The sequence below is a fragment of the Octopus sinensis genome, linkage group LG6 (assembly GCF_006345805.1).
Source record: "Octopus sinensis linkage group LG6, ASM634580v1, whole genome shotgun sequence".
NCBI classification, from domain to species: domain Eukaryota; kingdom Metazoa; phylum Mollusca; class Cephalopoda; order Octopoda; family Octopodidae; genus Octopus; species Octopus sinensis.
This window is the reverse complement of record NC_043002.1, coordinates 822,090-838,384: the sequence shown is the minus strand read 5'-3', so window position 1 is coordinate 838,384 and position 16,295 is coordinate 822,090. Positions and strand designations below refer to the sequence as shown.

At 38.5% G+C, this 16,295-nt stretch overlaps 1 protein-coding gene across 3 annotated transcripts in view; it reads right to left on the bottom strand.

The window, feature by feature from the left end:
- The window catches only part of LOC115212801 (WD repeat-containing protein 37), a 203,003-nt gene extending 202,479 nt beyond the window's left edge, over positions 1-524 (bottom strand). For 2 of the 3 annotated variants that reach the window (XM_036503539.1, XM_036503540.1), the window contains exon 1: positions 413-524. The gene's annotated coding sequence lies outside the window, so the exon portion shown is untranslated. Of the gene's footprint in view, positions 1-394 lie in introns of all 3 variants that reach the window. The other variant, XM_029781509.2, reaches the window with a different exon arrangement.
- Between the last annotated feature and the right edge of the window lie 15,771 nt (positions 525-16,295).

Genomic DNA, 16,295 nt, shown 5'->3' with positions numbered 1-16,295 from the left:
TATATATATATATATACACGCATATACATACACACCCATGTGGGTGTGTATGTCTAAAGCTGTACGACATAGAAAGTTTCAAATATAATTACAACAATTAGAAAATAACAATTAACGGCAATTTGCGAGCAAATAAAAGACAAGGTAAAGAGAAAATGTGCATATGTCTAATTCTATGAAGATTGTGTAAAATACTTAAAAAGCCGACCGGAATCTTCGACCGTTTCTTGGAATGAATTCTTCTCAACATTGCAGACGACTGCCTCCCATAGAATCCACGCCTAAATTGCTGCGTATTCAGGGCAGAGTATTACAGCAGAGCGGGAAATAATCCCTATGACTTCCATGTATCGTTGTGTGGAAGCAAATATGGAAATGTTTCAAGTAAACAAACCTTTTTCTTGTTTTAGGGTTTCGGGAATCGGTAAACATCCTCCATCGCCGTCTTTGGTTTCTATTTACGTGACACTGCGCCGACCGCAGCGACACCTGGCCCAACACAGGGGGAGATAATTAGGTGAGGCTTTCATGGCTATTTAATTAGTGGACTGCGTTAATTGCGTTGGGCTTCTAATGAAGAAACGGTGGATGAACAACCTCCAGGCAAAATAGAAATGATTTGATGTTCTTGCCAAAGAAAAGACATTCATTCATTTTACATTCTAGTATATCAGTAATTCAGTGCAATTTTCCTGAGGTGTATCCTAAGAAAACATTAACAGCTGTTTTTAATACAAATAAGTATCAGACTGTAGGAATTTGGTATTTTGGTTATTGTGCACCAAAAAATAATTATATATATCTTATTAGAATCATTTTTTCCCAAATTACATTACCTCTGATCATATATACATCATCGTTGTGCGGTATAAATTTTAGGAAAAAGGGAAACCACTTGGAAACTTTAAAATACGTTTATTTTTTAAAAGAAAACATTTAATTCAGTCTCATAAACTTGGTGATATCTCGCTTTAAAAGTTAAGCTTCAAAAACCTGTTCATAAGCAAAGATTTCTTGTTTTGCTGCATTCTAAAAGTTAATATATGGGAAATATCTACAGATAAACACACACACACACAGAGGGGGGGGGAGTTAATAAATATGAAATGTTTAAATATTAACTATTTAAATAAATGATGTTTACATATGGAATATTTGAGAATTGAAATAAACAGTTTTCGACCTGATAAAACCATAATTACCTCCCTTGCTATTCTTAATTTCTCTTCCTGGTTTTGAGTGGACGCTTTTCCTGAATGCCTTCTCTCTGGGGTCGACAGCAATCCTTTTAATCTCTCTCTATATAAACGGCAGTTTGTCTGTGTGTCTGTTAGGTTGTACCCTCACCCTGACCACGGCTTTCAACCAATTATGATGAAACTTGACACACACATAGCCCAATGTCATAATTCAAAACTAACGCAGCGAAAATTTTGAAAAGTTCCCCCAGTTCTGAAAAAAATCGATAAATTCGACATGGGGTCGAGAATCAGAAACACAAACCACAGACTGTCTAGGGGTCGCAACTCGACCTTTTTAACTAAAAAAAATTTACCATAATTTTTTTTCCATTTTTTGGCTATAACTCTCTAAAAATGCTTTATAGTTATTTCCCTTACAAACCCGAGCAACGCCGGGCGATACTGCTAGTGTTACTATATTTTCCAGCCTCCCTTCGAATATGTTCTACAAGAATTCGATAATTAATGAATGTTTTGTTTTGGTTTGTTATTCTTAAGGTTTTGCCTGAGTAAGAAAGACACTATAGATGGGTAGGTTGTTGTTGAACCCCCTCCCCCTATTGTGACCCCCTCAGAAGGCTGTGATCTCGTTTGGTAGGAAAACGGAATTAAGAAAATACATGAAACAAGGTGGTGACTTTAAATGTCATCAATGTGGGCCACACGTATATATACACAAGCTGAATGAAAGTGGTTGATTAATATTCATTTATCTGCATGGGCTGTGTGTTAGCTGTTAACCCTGGGTGAGGAAAGCTCACAAACAGCGATATGTTAGAACTAGTGCAGTGTGTTGGTGATGTGTAGATGTTGTTGACATGAGAGACATGATGGTGGCGATGACGATGGAGATCACTGCAATGTGGTTAATGGTTAGACTTTAGAAAGTCTAGAACCAACACACTCCAAGATTAGAAGGAGTTAACCAAGAAGATAGCTTTCAGGTGCAGCAAATGCACAGGGGCAATAGACACCACACAGAAAACAGATTCCATCACACTCCAGGGGAAGAATCTAGAAGTAGTTGATAGTTTCCACTACCTAGGTAACCAAGTTAGTAGTGGGGGTGGATGCTCAGAGAGTGTTACCACTAGAATAAGAATAGCCTGGGCAAAGTTTAGAAAGCTTCTACTCCTACTGGCAACAAAGGGTCTCTCGCTCAGAGTGAAAGGTAGATTGTACGATGCATGTGTGCGAACTGCCATACTTCACAGCAGTGAAACATGGGCCGTGACTGCAGAGGACATGCGTAGGCTCGAAAGAAATGAAGCTAGCATGATCCGCTGGATGTGTAATGTCAGTGTGCACACACGACAGAGTGTAAGCACCCTAAGAGAAATGCTGGACATAAGAAGCATTGGATGTGGCGTGCAGGAGAGATAATTGCGCTGGTATGGTCATGTACTACGATTGGATGAGGAGAGATGTGTGAAGAACTACCACTCCCAAACAGTTGAAGGAATCTGGGGTAGAGGTATACCCAAGAAGACATGGGATGAGGTGGTCAAGCAGGACCTTCAAACTTTGAGTCTCACAGAGGCAATGACGAAAGGCCAAGACCTCTGGAGATATGCTGTAACTGCAAAGACCTGACAAATGAAGTGAGTTCACGGCTGTATCCTACACCAGTTTCGCATAACCAGCCCCAGCCCATTCAAAAGTACCTTGGATTGTAGAGCGACCTGCTGTGCTTGAGGAAACCTATTGAGTCAAGTACATCAAAATAAAAATAAAATGGAAACTGTAGCTGTCATACCCGTGCCAGTGTCACATAAAAAGCACCATCCGAATGTGGCCAATGCCAGCGCTGCCTTGACTGGCTTCCATGCCGGTGGCATGTAAAAAGCACTCACTACACTCACAGAGTGGTTGGCATTAGGAAGGGCGCCCAGCTGTAGAAATACTGCCAGACTGGAGCCTCGTGCAGCCTCCTGGTTTCCAAGACCCCAGTCGAACCATCCAACCCATGCTAGCATGGAAAACAGACGTTAAATGATGATGATGAATGGTAGGCTCAAGTTTAAAAAAGACTGTCTCATGTGACTTATTTGGAGGCTGTGATTGGTTGGGTTGAATATTGGCATGTGATAGAGTAAGAGACAAATTGTGCCAATATCAACCAATCAGAGTGGTAGACAGAACAGGGTCTAAAACAGCACCCAAAGGTTAGCTGTTACCAGCTATGTTTGTAAGTATTTATACATAATAGAGAGAGGAAGTTCACTACAGACAGCCCCCCTCCCCCCAGAAGTCATTTTGTGGGAGACAAAATAGACGATAAAAGGAAGATATTTCTGTAGCAAAGAAGTAAAAAAGATTGCATAGCCAGCCATGATGGACCTACGTCCAGCTTATTGGAAATCACTGGAATGTGAAAAATCAAGGTAAATGAGAGAATATTGGCTGGTGTGAGAATGAGCAGGGCCAAGAATTTGCCTGCAAAACCATGAATCATTTGCAGAGGCAAAGGCTGTGGGTGCTAGAAAAGTGACAGTGACTAGCAAAGCGAGTCAAGCTATAAAAATGGTGACAAAAGAAAGACGTTCCAACTTGCAAGAGACTTGGTGTTGACCAGGTACCAAAGGAAGAAAATGCATGGAACTCTACAAGATGCAAAAAAATATACATTTATAAGAGGTGGTTCGTGCATCCTACAAACCAGAGAAGAAACACATAAAGAGCTTTTTGCCAGACGAGAAAAAGCTTGAGAAAAGTGTTCTGCTAGAATAAACCTAGAAAGGTGTTGGAGTGGATAGAATGAGGCAGACAGCATGTATGTATAAGTGTATGTATGAATGCTGAGCAAATTTTTTTCTTAAATATGAACAAAATATTTAACAATCAAAACTGGAGCAATGTGAAAATTACAATGCAAGTATACAAGGGGAAACCTTCAGCAAAGAAAGGGGTCCACAGAGAACAGTTTCGGTGTGCTTCTAAGAACGTGATAGGGTCCAGTGTAGGGAGGTGTGAGTGGTCCCTTGACAGCATCATTTCTTAGAAAGATGTGAGTCCAGGTAGAAATATCCGGAGGTACTGTAGAAGAAATAGATTGGTCATGAAGAAGCATTGGTGGCAGGTCAGCAAAGAATGACCTGAGTTGTGTGACATAAGATGTGGGGTCCACATTTGGTAAGTTGATGGGCTTTTAGTGTGTGCTGTGTTGTGTTACCATTTTAGTTGGTTTAATGGTGTGGAACATCATGGTCATCATTTTACATGGATGGTGGTCTGGATCATCGTGGTGTGTTTTACACGTCGGGTCACCATTATAGTTGGATAGTCAAGTTGATGTATTCCACGTCAGGATCATCATTGCAGATGTGTGTTCCATGCTACATCGGGGTTACCATTATAGAAAGATATGTTTTCCATGTCCGGGTTCACCATTATAGATGGTGTGGTGGTCTGGAACATCATGGGTCACCATTTTAGAAGGATAAGTGTCCATGTTGCGTCGGGGTCATCCTTATAGATGGGTATGTTGTTGTTGAGCCACCTAATATGACTCACTCAGAAGGGTGTAATCTCGTTTGGTAGAAAACCTGGATGAAGAAATACATGGAACAAAGGTGATAACTTTAAATACGTTTATTGTGGCTACATGTATATATATACACAAGCTGAATTAAAGTGGTTGATGGACATTTATTCATATATCTACATGCACCTGCATGGGCTGTATGTTAGCTGTTAACCCTGGTGAGGAAAGCTCACAAACAGCGATATGTTAGAACTAGTGCAATGTAGATATTGTTGACAACATTGGTGAGAGACATGATGGTGGTGATGAAGATAGAGATCACTACAATGTGGTCAGTGGTTGGACCTTAGAAAGTCTGGAACCAACAGACCTCGAGATTAAAAGGAGGTGAGTTTTTATAGCTAATGGTAGGCTCAAATGCTGTTTAGAAAAGACTGTCTCACGTGCCTTATTTGGAGGCTGTGATTGGTTGGGTTGCATGTGATAGAGTAAGAGATAAATTGTGCTAATACCAACCAATCAGAGTGATAGACAGAACAGGGTCTAAAACAGCATCCAAAGGTTAGCTGTTACCTGCTACGTTCATAAGTATTTATACATAATAGAGAGGAAGTTCACTAGAGTTCACTACAACACTGCCCATGACCTTTTCCAAAGTCTTTGTCAGAGTTAGCTGATAGGAATGAGAAACTATAACTCGTTACTATTCATCTGACATGCTTCTATGCAATTTCAGTCAACCAATTTCACTCACTAAAGTGCCATGTAGTGGAATTGATCTGGGAACCACATGACTACAAATCAAATTTCTTAACCACACAGCCATGTCCTTGCTTATAGCTAAAATAGTCTCAACTGTTTCCCCAAATTTTATCAATTCTAAAGTTGTTGTTTTTTTTTAAAATCCAATTATGGTGTTAGCAAATGAGAATGATGCAAGGCACGAAAGAATAAAAGAGCCTTGTTGTTGGAGGATGTGTCGTTAGCACTTGTATTTGTGCTGATTCACTAATTGCTAGGAGCTGTGTATGACTGCGGATGTTGTGAACTGGCTGTTAGTTCTGGGGTGCTGGCTGTTATTTCTAGTGTTGGAGGTCAAAAGTTTTATATAGAAGAGAATGACGAAATCTGTTGTGGTTTTTATGAACCCACTTTAATTCTTATTGAAAGGGTTTGGGTGTTATTGTAATCGTATTGAAAAAGTCACAACAGTGAGTTGTTGTGTTACAGCAGAAAGCTCATTCCAATGATATTAGCTGAGCTCAGCCTCTATCTGTGCACCATCTGGCTACCTTGGTGTCTCAACTATATCCCACAGGTGTGTGTCATTTTATACCTATTAATGGGCTCAGAAGGGAACATGCCAAAAGTTGAGATGGTTGCTGCAGCCTATTTCCACATGAAGCCATGATTGGCCAGACTCTGTCGATCACATGTGTAATATTCTTTACATGCAAAGTTGCAATTGGTCGAATTTGCTGATTATGTAAACAACATTCCAGTGAATCATGACATTGGTTGATTGCTGAATATTCCACTACACCCTTATCAATGTCCACACCATCATCTTTAGACTCACCAACAGCCTCAAGATTAGTTGAGTCATGTCAACCTAACTAGCAAAGAATGGTCATTTCAGACTTACCAGTATGTTCTCTCTAGGAATTATTATCACAAAATTGTTTTAGAACAAGTCTAGTAGCAATAAATTCATATGAAGAATTTGTGGCTTTGGTGGAATGGCTTCTGCTTCCTATATCTCCGTTGCTGAGTCATATATTCTGAACGGTGTCTAATACATAAACACAGATCATTAGCATAGCCGTGTGGTAAGAAGTTTGCTTCCCAACCACACAGTCTCAGGTTCAGTCCTACTGTGTGGTACCTTGAGTGAGTGTCTTCTGGTATAGTAGACCAAAAATTTGTGAGTGGATTTGGAAGATGGAAACTGAAAGAAGCCCGTCATGTGTGTGTATATTAGTGTCTCCTTGGCTTGGCTTCTTGCAATGGTTGAAAATGAATGTTACCATCAAACAAGCCGTATCCTTCATTTCCAGTCTTCCATAAAAATAAGTCTGGTCTTGGAGGGAATATTACCTTCCTTGGTAACAGGTGAGGGTTGGCAACAGGAAGAGCATCCAGCTGTAGAAAATCTGTCTCAACAAATTCCATCTAGAAATAGGGATTAAATTATGAAGTTGATGATGATGATCCATTGAAATTGTAAACATCAAGTTGTTTGGCCTGTACAGTCTCTCTGCAGGTTATAATCCCAAAATACTTTATAATATAGAGTTATTCCTTTGACAATTAGCAGACTCCATAATTTTCATGAAAATAGATTGCAGTCAACCACAAAGCATAATCTTAAATCCAGATGCCTTTCTTGTTACCTCACTTGTTTCCAAGCAAGATATTTCCCCATCACTGGAAACATTTTCATGCAAAATTGGAAATGAAAACACCATTTGTATGATAATAACACTTACAGTGTGTGATGCTAAAACAGAAAAAAGAAAACAAAACAAAAGGACACCTACCCACACATACACATGTTTATAATGAGAGAGAAAGAGACGGAGATAGAAAGCCATGATGAATCAGTTTGTGAATCTGTCTGTGACAGATGAGTGTCAGCAGACTAGCAGCCATTGTCAAGTGGCATAAGTTGCTGCCCCCATTAATCTTGGCAGTGATATGACCACTGATTAGCAGATGCACCATTTATATATATATATAGCCAAGGTCTGTTGGTGGTTGGGACTTTGCTAATATTCCTCATACATACAGAATGAGTTTCTTTCAATTTCCCTCTACTAAATTCACTCACGGGGCTTTGATCATCCCAGTGCTATACCAGAAGCCACTTAACCAAGGTACCCCATGCTTTCTCAACCACACAGCCGTGTCTGCATCTGTTAGGTGTCAAGTGTTTAAACAAAGTAGGTTTTTTAACTGTGCAGCAAATTTGAGGATTAACAATACAAATACGACTTTGTAGTTGAGAAACTTGCTCAAAATTGTCAAAAAACTGGCGTCTCAAACAGAAAAACTTTATTATTTATTTCCCCTCAGTTTCACCAACAGCCCTCTGTCTCTTTTACTGTCAGAAACGCAGAGGTCCATTCAAAACCTGTAACCAATATTCATCATCATCATCATCATCATCATCATCATTGTCATCATAATTTTGCATCCATTTTTCCCATGATTGTGGGGCTTGAATGAGTCTTCACAACCACAACATTTTGTTACTTATGATCACATATCATCTCATTCATGATGAGATAAGCCTTCACCTATTCTTTCCACGTCTTTCTTGATCTTTCTCTTCTATGAATTCCTTCCAATTAGATTGCCTGGCGCTTCTTTACCAAACTGTCATCCTCCTTACATCTCCATACATACACACATTCTCTCCTCTCTTGCAGACCAACATCAGTTTTTCTCTTTGTTCATTTATCCTCCACTCTTCATTCACAATTAGCATTACACATCTTGCAGAGCATGCTTGCCTCATTTCATTCCTGATTTTGCACATCCTCTGCATTCAATGTCCATCTTTTACTACCATACACTATCACACTTAGCACACAATCTGCCCTCCACTCAGAGAAAATCCATTTTTGGTCTGCAGAAGTATTAACTCCATGAAACTTTTCTGTCACATTTTTGCTTAAGATATAAAATTTTTTTTTCGTTTAATGTTACAAAAGTGACTGCAAGAGCATGGAGGAGGATAAGGAGAAGAGGAAGTGGTGTAACGCTATCTGACAGTTCCCTTCTTGATGCTGGTAAGAGGTTGTGATAGGATTTTATTGTGTCACTGTCTGTCTGCTTTGTTTCCCCTCCATAACGAGATGACTCATTCCTTGAAATCTACCAAATATTAAGATCAAATGATGAAAAACAGCATTTGCCGCTAACTTTCAACTTCTTCAACAGAATGACAGTCGGTCATAATCCGTTTCTGATATTTAACAATCATTCCTTTTTATATCTTTTTTTAATTATATTAATTATTTTACAATTACAGGAAGAATTATCACCCTTTGAATTTCCTTGATGGATATTAATGGTCATCCTTTGACCAGAAAATATCCCTTATACTTTTATTAGGAGTCTATTGACTGTATTGTTCATTAACTTTTCAGCAAGAAGATCATATTCGTTATGAGGTTCAAGCATGAAACTGTAGTCGGAAAGGAAAGTATATTTTCTCTCTTTCAGCTTGTTCACCCTTTTACATGAGTTGGTTTTCAATCCTGAGTACTTTTGATGGATGGAACAAATATTGTAATGTTGTGGCTTTGTTCATTGACATATCCAGAGAAGGCTCTGATAAAAAATGTTGTTGACAGTTTTGCAATAGCCCATATTTTCTTCATTTTAAACAAGAAGATCTCCTTCGCACAGAAATCACAACATTTGCACAGGTAATCTTCATACTTTGTTGGACTTAATCAAAGGCTTGCCATTATTCATCACCCAAAAGTATGTCTGGTATTATATATTACAGATTATATTCTGTCAATTATTAATTAATTGAAAATAATCTTTCAGGTAATACTAATTATTATTAATATGTTTAAGAGTATTCCAGATGAATCTGAGAGGAAACATTTACTGATTCCAACAAATTGAAATATATTTTTTTAATGATGATAATTTAAGTAAGAATTTATAACTGGACACACTGGACAAACCTGATCAAAAATATTTTCTCTCTTTATAAAGACGTTTAGTGGAAAGAGAGGAGGTGAAGTGGTGAAAGCTGACCTCACGACCCCTGAGCCGGACAAATCACATGACAAAAGATCAACAAGTCCATTGCAATATGAAGTCCTCAAAAAGACTCACCTTTCTCAGCAAAACTGAGCCCTGGTAGTGCTATATTTTAGGTCCTCCACCCGGTACAGTGACTACCTCTATCTGCCCCCATACACTATGTCTCCTCTCCCTGCAGTACTGTCGTACATGCTGTCCCTCCTCTTCTGCAGGCTTCTATCATCCCTACCCCTTGGCTCTTGTCTCATCATCCTCCTTCAACCCTACCCATTTTGGCAGTCCACCCCACCACCACCACCACTACCACTCATTCACCTCCCTATACAACCTTACAAATGACCCACCCATCTCCCACCGACTTCTACTCAGCTTTTGTCATCATTGTGTACCTTGCAGGTACCCACTCATCATTCCCTTCCCCTTCCCTACTAGATGTGAGTAGCCAAGCAGCCCATGTGCAGAAACCCTCTCTCATCGTAATCCCCTCACCCCCAAGCATGAAGCTGCACCTCCCACATCTACCCAAGGGCTTGTAGTTCTGCAAATTGAATGGCAACCTCAATAGTGCAGATGACAGGATAAAAGCACCCAGTTCACACTGTGAAGTGGTTGCTGTTAGGAAAGGTATCCAGCCATAGAAAGATAACCATCCAACCCATGCAAACATGAAACATGGGCATTAAATGATGATAATGATGATGATGATGATGATGATGACAACAGTGGCGGTGGTGGTGATATATTATGGCAATATTTATTGAATGTTGTATGGATGTAAGAGAGAACAGCAGGCAAATAAATGTATGCTTTCATTGTTATATACTTAAATTCCCCAGTCTTTTTAAGAAATGACTTATAAATATTGTTAAGTTCAAAATAAATCGTACCAGTTCTATTGAACAATGGAAGGTTGTGATTATTCCTACAAAGAAAAGTTCTTTGAATTAAATTCATTGAGACTAGAAAAACAAGTCTGAAAATATGGAAGACTTTGTAGTTTGGAAAAAATACAATATTTTGATGAGTCAATATACACCATTATATTTTTGTTATCAAGATTGCTGTTTATTAATATCAGGGACTGGTTCCAGCAGATCTAGTTTATTCTGTTTAGTTACTTTCACATTTGCAAACTGTCATTTCTGCTTTCACTAAAAATTTTACATTTAGAAATATTTCCTTCAAAACTTTTCTTCATCTAAAATGTCAAATATGTGTGAGATAATTCAGTCATTTGACTATCAAAAGTTCAGTCTAGATGTTCATTTATTGCTAAATAGGCTGATTGACCAAGCAAAAAATTATGACCTGGCCTGCATCACCAAGGCTGAACTGGTGACCAAGATCAAAGAGATGAAATCTCTTCAGTTTCATTCACAGATTTTTAAATTATTTTCTTTTAGCTAGATAGTTTGAAACTTTGTATACTGGTGTAATTGCTCACGCTGAACACGATCTACTTTCAACATTTTTGACAAAATTTTGTATTTTAGAAGTTATTTCATGTTAAAGTTTTTGTATTTGGGTAATTTTAACTAATCAATGACATATATTCAACTGAAGAAAGTTACTGCTGTTTGTGAAAGACAGACCCTCATCATGTAAGGAGAAGGGCCAGCAAGAAGAGACGTAAGGTGAAGCAGTCCTTTTAGACTTCTCAGCCCTTCAAATACATTCTGTAATATATGAGACCGAGAAGGTGGCAAGCAGACAAAAACATTAGCTGGGCAAAATGCTTGGCAGTATTTTGTCTGCTGTTACATTCTGAGTTCAAATTCTGCCAAAGTCAACTTTGCCTTTCATCCTTTTGAGGTCAATAAATTAAGTACCAGTCGCATTGTGGGGTCAATCTAATCGACTGACCCCTCCCCACCAAAAAAACTTCGGGCCTTGTGCCTAGAGTAGAAAAGAATATATCAGATTTAGAGAAATGTGTAACCTTGTCAAGGAAATAACATCTCTGTAGTGCTAGTATCATGAAAAAAGTACCCAGGATGACTTGTATACTGATTAGAGAGGAAGAAACCAAGCCGAACTGAAGTTTACAAAATACAGTCCTCTAAGCCATCCAGATGACTGGCAGCCCAACATGTGCACTGTCTCCAACGTTTGCAACTCTTCTGACTCATCCAGTGTGGAAATGGATATAAGAATGATGATATTTTGTGTATGGATGTACAGTTGCATACAGAAGTGCTGATCACTTAAAAAGGATGGAATTTGTGGAAGCAGAAGATCAAGGAAGACATGGGATGAAGTAGTGAAGGCCAATCTCAAGACTTGAGCTTTACAAAGGAGATGACAAGAAGACCTGTCCACTATAGCAGAATTTATGCAGAGCTGGTGCTACAGAAAAAGCATTGCTACTGGCACCACACAAAATGCACACAATACTGGTGTCATGTTAAAAGCACTCATGTAAAAGGCACTGATGCTGGTTCCACATTAAAAATACTGGCGATGGTGCCGCATAAAAAGCATCCAGTACATTCTGTAAAGTGGTTGGCATTAGGAAGGGCATCTTTGTGCTTGCGTTTGTCACGTGCCACTACTTGTTGGTTTATTTACATCCCTGTAACTTGGCAGTTTGACAAAAGAGAAAGATAAAATGAGTACCAGGTTTATAAATAAGTACTAGGGTTAATTTATTTGTCTAAACCCTTCAAGGTGGTGCCCTTGCATGGCCACAGTTCAATGACTGAAACAAGTAAAAAACATATATATATTTATGTGTGTGTGTGTATATATATATAAATATATTTATGAGTATATATATATATATATATATATATATATATATATATAGGCGCAGGAGTGGCTGTGTGGTAAGTAGCTTGCTAACCAACCACATGGTTCTGGGTTCAGTCCCACTGCGTGGCATCTTGGGCAAGTGTCTTCTGCTATAGCCCCAGGCTGACCAATGCCTTGTGAGTGGATTTGATAGACGGAAACTGAAAGAAGCCTGTCGTATATATGTGTGTGTGTGTGTGTGTTTGTGTGTCTGTGTTTTTTCCCCCTAGCATTGCTTGACAACCGATGCTGGTGTGTTTACGTCCCCGTCAATTAGCGGTTCGGCAAAAGAGACCGATAAAATAAGTACTGGGCTTACAAAGAATAAGTCCCGGGGTCGATTTGATCGACTAAAGGCAGTGCTCCAGCATGGCCGCAGTCAAATGACTGAAACAAGTAAAAGAGTAAAAAAGATATATCACCATCAAAATACAGGTCCAGATACTGCAACAGCTTGGGTTTCAGAGGACCACAGCTCTTTAACATCCTCCCTAAATGCCTGAGAGACTTACATGGTGTGGATGTGGGTTTCTTTAAAACTAAACTGGATCTCTTCTTGTCGGGAGTCCCAGATGAGCCTACCTCACGACAGGAGACGCGGATGCGGGCAGCAGCATCGAACTCCCTTGTTGATCAAGTGCCACGTATCAGAGGTGGATTCACAAATTAGTGTAGCTCATTCAGCGGTGGTGCCCCAGCATGGCCGCGGCCTTCGGGCTAAAACATTTTTAAGGATTTAAGGATTTATATATATATATATATATATATATATATATATTTAGCCAACAAGACTTATTGATCGTTAAATAGTTATAGGGTTCTTTTAAGATAGTTTATACATTTACAATTTGCTTTTTCGTCTTTAATTTTTTAATTTTTTAATTATTTAAAATATTTCATAAGTAATAATGAATAATTAATTTATTTAGTTTTTTTTAATACGTATATATATTTATTGATAGAGATAATTTTAGATCTTAATTATTATACATATAAATATACATATACATAATGATATAAATAGGAGTATGAGTATATGCACTCATATGTATATGTATATGTTTTATTATGGGTATGTACCCACACCTATATAAGTGTGTATGTAATCTGATTTGTATCACATAATCTCCGAAGAGGCCTTAGGATATTTTTGTAAATGTCTCATTTATAACTACATATTGACCTACCATAAATGGCTAATATAAGTAAAATGAGACATACTTATCTGCATGGCTGAAACAGCTGTAAGATGTAGTCTATATTTATATTTATAGTTACTTATATTTATATTCTCATATACATATTGTACTTATTGTATAACATTACTCCTTTATGCACACTCCTTTATGTACACTGTTTTGTTCTACATTATTATTATTATTATGTTTGACATTAAAGTTTCTTATGTGGTGGTTTAATAAAGTATGTGATTGGGTATTATCTGGTAATTGATATTTGATTTGGATGTATTTCTCCATTTTCTTATTTTGTATTATGAATTTGTGGTAAAACATTTTACCTTTGCCCATATAATACAGTAAATGAATTAATTCCATCGCAATTCTTAACATTTATGTATTAACTTTGTTGGGTACTTCACTATCAGTATATTGGATATATGTTATCCAATAGAGGGTTGCATTTACAACCCCTATCTCAGTTTGTATGTATATATATATATATATATATATATGTTGATTCGTTAGCTACTGCACGCATTTTTTTTCTCTCCTTCTTTCTGTGTTTTTCTCTCTCTGTGTATCTTTCTGTTGAAGAGCGTAGGCTCGAAACGTTAAAGACTTGTTTTATTTATATTTCCTGAGCGCCATACTAATACAATTGTTCGTTTGTTTTCCACCTGCCTTCGTCTTTTGTTTATTTTCATAAAGCTTCCCGTTATATATATATATATATATATATATATATATTATATATATATATATATATATATATATATATATGTGTGTATATATATATATATATATATTATATATATATATATATATATATATGCTTCAGGAATGGTTGTGTGGTTTAACACATTTATTCCTCAAATTCCATAATTTTAGGTTGCATCCTACTGCATGACATCTTGGGCAATTGTCTTCTGCTGTAGCGTCAGGTTGGCCAAAGCCTTGTGATTGAATTTTGTTGGCAGAAACAGAAAGAGGGCCATCATACACACCCACTGGGGATGCTTTCTACCTCTCACCAGCACTGGCAGGGTCACCAAGTAACTTCCCAGACAAAGATTCTTTGAGAGGGGAGGGGGGCATTGGAGGTGGTGATCTTGTGTCAGATGATGAAAGTATGACAGAGAGACAGAAACAGGTGTCTTGATGTAGGGAAGGTACTTGGTAACCCAGCACAGGGAGAGAGAGAGAGTGTGTGTGTGATCAAGAATGAGGATAAAAACAGGTGTGCTGCCTAAGAGGAGGTACATGGTTACTCAGTCAGAGGGGAAGAGTAAGAGAAAGACAAAGAGAGAGAGAGAGGGAGAGAGAATGGAAGACAACAAGAGTGCAAGAGAGAGCAGGAGGGAGATGGTGGTGAAGTGACAGGGCAGACTCACAAAGGATGAGGATCAGAGCATAGATGGGAGGGTAGAGTAAAGGAAGGGAGAGATGGATGGTGGCATTTGCCAAGGCATACCCTCAAGGTACAGAGGTCATAGTATTGCCAAAGAAGTGTAACAAGATGAAGGTCTCTGGAACACTTGAGGGGTGCTGGTCTTACCATTCAATTATGTCGAAAGGAAAGCCAAAACTTCGACTATCTTCAACAGCAATAAATAATATTTTATTTGGGTCTGGATTTGCAAATCAAATATTTATACATATATTTTCTTCAGGTCGAACCGGTAGTCAAAGCCATGAAACTATTCACAATAGTCAACTTGTGTGAGCCAAAATGCTGTCTCCATTCCCACGTAGAAGGGGGCTTCTTTATGTGTTGGTTTTCTTGAGAGAACCTTGAGTTGTGTCCACTCAATTCGGCTGCAGCTTCTAAAAGACAGATCTAGAGGGAAAATTTTCTGTTCCTCTGTGCATGTGCATGAGGGAACTTCCAATGGCCTACCGGAAGTAATCCAACTCTGCGCATGCGTGCTGAAAACTTCCAAAATAGCGTTACTAGAGAAGCATGAATAGGGAGTGGGTGTGGGGAATACAGTGACTGGTAAGAACCTGGATATATAGAAGGAGTGGTGACTACAAGATAGCAATGATGCAGTGAGCAAAGTAGTGAGGATGGAATTGGGGAGTGAGAAATAATCATAACAAAAAGAAATGTGAGGAAGGGAAGAGATGCAGTTTGGGAAAAGAGATGTAGTTTGTTGGGGTCGGGTGTGTGAAAGGTTTTACTGTTAGGCATGAGTAGAACACACAGCACTTAGTTTCACTGACATGGGTGGATCTTCTCAAGAACCTCATATTGCCATACATCTCAATCCATTGTCATTTCTTCCGTGAAGCCCAGCATCCTGAGATCAGTGCTTACCATTTCATCCTGGGTCTCCCTCTTCCACGGGTACTATCCACTTTCAGTGACCAGAGCATCTTTGTACATCTGTCCTCATTCATATGCATCACATGTCCAAACCAATGTAGTCTTCTCTCTTACATGCTACATTTGATTCTTCTTATGCCCAACTTTTCTCTCAGTACATTTTGTCGCACACATGCACTGATGTTGCACATCCAATGGAGCATACTACATTCCTTTCTCTCTAGTCTACACATGTCTTCTGCATTCAGAGCCCATGTCTTACAACCATGGCATATAGCTCTTAGTATACAAGCATCATATTGTCTACCTTCCACTCTGAAAGAGAGTCTTTTTTTTTTTTTTTGCCAACAGAGGTAATAGCTCTCTGAACTTTATCCTATTCTTATTCTGGAAACAATACTTTCAGAGCATCCTCTACCATTGCTAAATTGCTAATAACAGACACTATCTACAACCTCAAGAGAATCTCTTGAGCATTTCAGAGA